At 47.4% G+C, this 6,000-nt stretch overlaps 1 protein-coding gene across 1 annotated transcript in view; it reads right to left on the reverse strand.

The window, feature by feature from the left end:
- VIL1 (villin 1) overlaps positions 1-3,748 on the reverse strand; it is a 28,705-nt gene extending 24,957 nt beyond the window's left edge. The window contains exon 1 of the mRNA XM_053402094.1: positions 3,632-3,748. The gene's annotated coding sequence lies outside the window, so the exon portion shown is untranslated. The remainder of the gene's footprint in view (positions 1-3,631) is intronic.
- Positions 3,749-6,000: the final 2,252 nt, after the last annotated feature.

The raw sequence follows: 6,000 nt of genomic DNA on the forward strand, positions 1-6,000 counted from the left end.
GAGTGGTTCTGAAGATCAAGGACAAGGGTGTGGTGCCTGTTATCCTGTTGCTCCAGGACAGGGCATGTAACTCTTTCCTCGGTGTAAATTTCCCCACCTCCCCAGCTGCTATGAGTGGGAGGGGCATGGGAAAGAGAGGAGCAGATGAGATTCGTGCATCTGCAGTGCTAATAGATAGAGGGTGGGAGGAGGAAACAGCCTCTCCCAGAGCACAAAGTCCCAGTCTTCAAAGCAGCCACTGAAAAGAAATCACCAGCACCACCGGACAGCAGAGTCACATTCAGAAAAGCACACTCTGGTAACCAGCAGCCTTGATTACCACAATGTGTTATATGTGGGGATGCCTTTGAATACGTTTTAAGGAACTTCAGTTAGTTTAAATAAAGCAGCCATGCTGCTAACAGGCTCCTGTCCTAAGGAACATATCCTGCCCATTTAGAAGGTGCTTCACTGGCTGCTTATTTGTTTCCATTGAGCTTGTTGACAACTGCAGATTTCAACCCATATCTTACTCCACGGTCAGTCCCACATTCTACCCCTGGCACCACTCCAGCTCATTGAACTGTTGCATCAGCCTAGCGCAGACAAAAACATCATCTAGGCATCATTTGTAAGAACACGATTCCATGCAGCGCAAAGAGGAAGAATCTTATAGGACAGGTGACTGAATAGGCTTGCTATACCTCTGGGAAATCCTGGACGCGTCCTCTTTTTTGGGGGGGCCAACATGCCCATCTGGGGGGATTTTTACATTTTAAAGGGAATGTCCGGAATTTTTGTTTTTTTGTTTTTGGGGGGTGGGAGCGGCTTGGGTGCAGGCACTCAGGCATAGGCTGTCTGATTTTTTTGCTCTTCAAGATACGGCAATCCTATGACTGAAACCTTTGACCCTCTAGATGGTGCTGAAGTACAACTCCCATCATCCTTGGCCATTGGCCATGCTTGCTGGGGCTGATGGGAGTTGTAGTTCAGTAACATCTGGATGGCCGAAGGTTTGCCACATCTGGTTACTGACAAGGTTACTGACAGGAAGGCCAGGATTTAGGATACTCGTGGGTGAGGGGAAGATGCTGGAGTGGTCTTATTTAGGAGAATACCAGTGGTTTCAGATGGGAAGAAAGTCTGTTCCCCATTACCTAGCTGATTCTCAGCAGCTTATTCAAATATTAACAAGCAATTTCCTACTTTTATTACTTTTATCGCTTGAGGGAAAACAAACAGTGTATGGAGAAGAGAAACCATTTATGATGTCGACTCTGCCCCTGGCCTGTGGACTATCATCTTTTGCAGTGCCTTGGAGGGATAAAGGAATTAGAGCATGTGTAGTAATCTTAGGACACCCACACTAGAGGCAGGATAAAAATTGAACTAAGATTTTTGGCTTATTAAAGGGACACTGTGTACACGAGGGACTACTGATACTCACATTGGGGTCTTAAAAGTGCATGTTGACTGTTTCTGAAGACTCAAGAGGCACGCTTGCTGCCACTACCCTCAGCCAAATATTCCCACAACTCAGTCCGGCTGCTAGGGACAATATATCTTTGTACCCCAAATCTTCTCCAGTTGTACTTCTGGCTGCTTGGACAGTTTAGCCAGTTTAGTTATTTATTCAAGGCACCCTCTCAGACTAAGTCAGCTCCCAGCTCCCTTCCTTCATCTTCTCTAGGTGAGTGTTGATAAAACACAGAGTATTAATATATAGGCCTCAATTGCTGCCTGGACCAAATGGGAATTGGAGTGCAAGACCCTCCGAAGGGCCACAGGTCTCCCACCTCTGCTTCAAGGCCCCAATTAAACCAACTATATTTCTTAAGCAATTACTGTTACTATAACTTCTGCTAACAGTATTTTTTTTTAAACAATTATGCAATAGCTCAGGAGTATGAATCGTCAAACATCAGATAGTATCTTGGTTCCATAGGGATGCAGTCTCTATCCTTGAAGACAACCCTATCAGCCAACAACCTGGCAATTGCATCTATAGCTATGAATTGGCCTTTGTTACTCACAGTGCAGAACACTACGTTACAATGATCAATTGTGAATGGTGGGGGGAATATTTTTTGCCATTTAAACATTACTGCGTTAGTTTAATCCTTTTGCATTATGGTAAATGAATGCATTTTCTAGTTTCCTCATTCTGCTCATGCTTCTTAGACCTTTAGAATATATTCCTGCCTTGGGGGTGGGTGGGTGTGTTCCAGATAATGACTGTTGGGTCAAGCCCCCTCATTTAAGAAAATGGGTGATGGAGAAATCCCAGGGTGAAATGCTTTGCTGCATTTCCATTAATTTGACGGGTGCACATCCCTCAATCAATTGCAGAAAGTGCCGGAGCACAACTCTCAAATGGCATGCTGATGCTTCGGTGGCTACATTGAAGATATGGCATACCGGGGGCGCCAACTAGAATAACATCTTGTGGGGGCCTAGGTAAGCCCCGCCCTGCATAATCAATCACATGACATGGTGCACACACACCATTTGAATGACAATGTCCATCACCTTTGTGGGGGCCCAGCCCCCTCAAATATTTTATTGCAGGGACCAAAGCCCCCACGGCCCCTAGGAGTTGGCTGCTATGTGGCATACAATGGAGCTGCTTCTGCTTGAGTTGTTTCTGCAGTCAGGCCTGCCTGTCTCCTCTTTCCCCTGGCAGTCTGGACCCCTGTTTGGTCATCCACTCCTGTGATGATGGGTTGCACTTTAGCCTCACTCAGCTTTTCAACCCGTGTCTCCCACATAAGAATCTTTTAAATACCTGCAACATCTCAACAAAAATGCATGTCCTCCAATGACCCCTGTTTCCTGCTAGTTCCTATTTGGGTGCTTTTCAAAATGCTGTCTGAATGAACTGCTTCTCCACCATCCCATCCCATAACTGTCTATTCAGATAAGTAATGGTGCTGATTATGTTTCTGAGTTGCCATTATTCTGTAATTAGCGCAACCAGAATAAATTTCTTTCTTCCTTTCTTTTTCTTTTCTTTCTTGCATAGCAAACACCAGTTTAAACCTCTCAAGGATGAAAAAGTGAGGCATACATTAAAAATAAAAAGTAAAACTTCTTATCCATGTACTAAGATGTCCACTTTCAGAAGTCAGTACAAGGTGAGTTGTCGGCTGTCAATATGATTTAATATTGCATAGTGAGCAAAGAGCCTCTAGCAATGTGTGGTGGAAGGGCTGTAGTTTAGTGATAGAGCCTCTGCTTTGTATGCAGAAAGTTCCAGATTCAATTCCCAGCATTCCCAGAAAAGGCTGGTAATGTCCCCTGTCTGAAACCCTGGAGAGCTGCTGCCAATCACCATCTCTTCAAAAGGCAGAAAATCATTGTTTCGCGCAAAATTCTGGTTTTCCAATGATTGCCATCTGACCAACCCATTGGTTGCCAACTCACAAGTAAACACAAAACAGCCTGGCCTGCTCTTGTGATGTTAACAACAGCTTGATATGAAGAAATCAGAAGGTGAAGCTTTTCACAGCAAAGAGATAAACATCACCACTGACTATCTGGATCCTAAGCTGTTTTCCAGAGAGACAGCTACAGTGGCCAGCGGATAAGTTGGCAATCCTACCTGCCCCACCTTGTGACATTCCAGCTCAAAGACAACAGCCTCACAGCTTACCTGATGCAGGAGCAGATGCCAAATGTTTTTAATACCCCCAAATTATTAATTCGGTTCTGTAGTTTGTTGCTGGTTGTTGTTGCTATGCCCTAGTCTGTGTGGGAGAAGCAGAACGGTCTGGGTGAGGGAGGGTGGCAAAGCCAGCAGCCTAGGCATGGATTATTCCTGCTCCAGTAGACAGCCAGTTAACACCCCCCTTCATGGCCCCCAGTGAGCTGAATTCCAGCAAACACTATTTAAAAGGCGGTGTGGGGAAGACAGAAGCTCATGCAGTGGGGGTGGGGGTGGGGGGAAGAGAACAGAGAAAACAAAGGCCAAGTCAAGCCTAACTAGGAGGAACAGAGCCAGACAGAGACTGAGGAACAAACAAACAAGATGAAGAAAATTGGCCTTTCTGCAGCCTCTGGGTGGAACTAATGGGTTAGATCGAAAGCACAATAGAAAAGATGAACTGAATGTGCAGGGACAAAACTTCAGGGCTGAACCATCCCTCTTCACTTGACCAGCCCTATCATTAGGCAGAGGGAGGCATCTGCTTTAGGCAGCTGGTTTGTGGTGTCATAAAAGGGCTACAGATTTTTTTATTTTCACTTTAGGTGCAAAAGTAACTTCTGTACTGGCCTTGGGTACTATGGCCCTTGATTAGGGGCAGGGGCAGCAAAATGCCTTGGTCCAGAACGTGGCTGAAGTTGATTCCTGGTTCCGTATTCTGAGCATGGACTCTTCAGAGGCATGGTGGATTAAACCATTGCACCCAGACTCCCAAACAGGTGCAGAGAGGGACACTCAAGCTTGTAGGATTGTTGGGTCCAGACCCTCAGGCAGCTTCTGTAAATTAGAGAGTTACTTAGCAAGGGAAACCATGCATGACTTCTCTCATCATCATGAAAAAGGAATGTGCAACAGGTGAAATTCTCCCCACTAAGATGTATAGTGGTACCTCTGGTTACATACTTAATTCGTTCCGGAGGTCCGCTCTTAACCTGAAACTGTTCTTAACCTGAAGCACCACTTTAGCTAATGGGGCCTCCTGCCGTACCGCTGCTGCATGATTTCTGTTCTCATCCTGAAGCAAAGTTCTTAACCCGAGGTATTATTTCTGGGTTAGCGGAGTCTGTAACCTGAAGCATATGTAACCTGAAGCGTATGTAACCCGAGATACCACTGTATGTGAAATGACACTTAGCCCTGTGACGAAAGAGGCCAACCCCACTTATCCTGGTGCTGGGCAACGGGCAGAAACTCTCTCACAGAGAAGCAGTAACAACAACTTTGCAGTAAGCTGACGCGGGTGGCGCTGTGGTCTAAATCACTAAGCCTCTTGGGCTTGCTGATCAGAAGGTTGGTGGTTCGAATCTCTGCGACAGGGTGAGCTCCTGTTGCTTGGTCCCAGCTCCTGCCAACCTAGCAGTTTGAAAGCACGCCAAAAAAGTGCAAGTAGATAAATAGGTACTGCTCCGGCAGGATGGTAAACGGCGTTTCCGTGCGCTGCTCTGGTTTCGGTGTTCCATTGTGCTGACCACATGACCCGGAAAAACTGTCTGCAGAAAACACTGGCTCCCTCAGCCTGTAAAGCAAGATGAGCACCGCAACCCCAGAGTAGTCTGTCACGGGTCCTTTACCTTTACCTGTTGTTGTTTTTTTACTAACTTTATATATTAGTTAAATTTCTATCCCAGTCTTTCTCCCTGGTGTGGTTGTCAGGGACTGACTGGACACTGAGGGCTGGTGGCTGGATAGTGATGAGCGGGCATTGGGAGAAGGGGGGGTTGGAGACAGACTTTGAAGCAGGGATCAGTGAACCGGGGGAGCCTGTAACAGCCAGGAGATGAGAGTCAAGCAGCAGAAGCTGCTGCAGGACTGAATAGTGAAGAACAGGGGCAGGAGGAGGAAGAGATACTGTATTTTTCGCCATATAGGGCGCATCGGCCCATAGGGCGCACCTAGTTTTGGGGGGGGGAATAAAGAAAAAAAAATATTTCCCCCCCAGGCGCGGGGCTGGGGTGGGGGAAGCCCGAGCTTCCCCTGACCTCAGCCCCCAGAACAGGCTGCTATCTGCAAGCCTGGGGAGCCTGGCGGGAACTCCCGCTGGGCTCCCCAGGCTTGCGGATATCTGCCCAAAGCCCGGGGCGCGCTCCGCTGTGCTCCCCGGGTTTTGGGCTGCAGGCTGCTGTCCACAAGCCTTGGGAGCCCGGCGGGAAGTCGCACCGGGCTTCCAAGGCTTGCGGATAGCTTCAGCGAAAGCCTGCATTCGCCCCATAGGACGCACACACATTTCCCCTTCATTTTTGGAGGGGAAAAAGTGTGTCCTATAGGGTGAAAAATATGGTAAGTCAGACTGGTGTGGAGTCAAGGGTTTCCACACCTCC

The sequence above is a fragment of the Podarcis raffonei genome, chromosome 1, assembly GCF_027172205.1.
Source record: "Podarcis raffonei isolate rPodRaf1 chromosome 1, rPodRaf1.pri, whole genome shotgun sequence".
Lineage (NCBI taxonomy): Eukaryota > Metazoa > Chordata > Lepidosauria > Squamata > Lacertidae > Podarcis > Podarcis raffonei.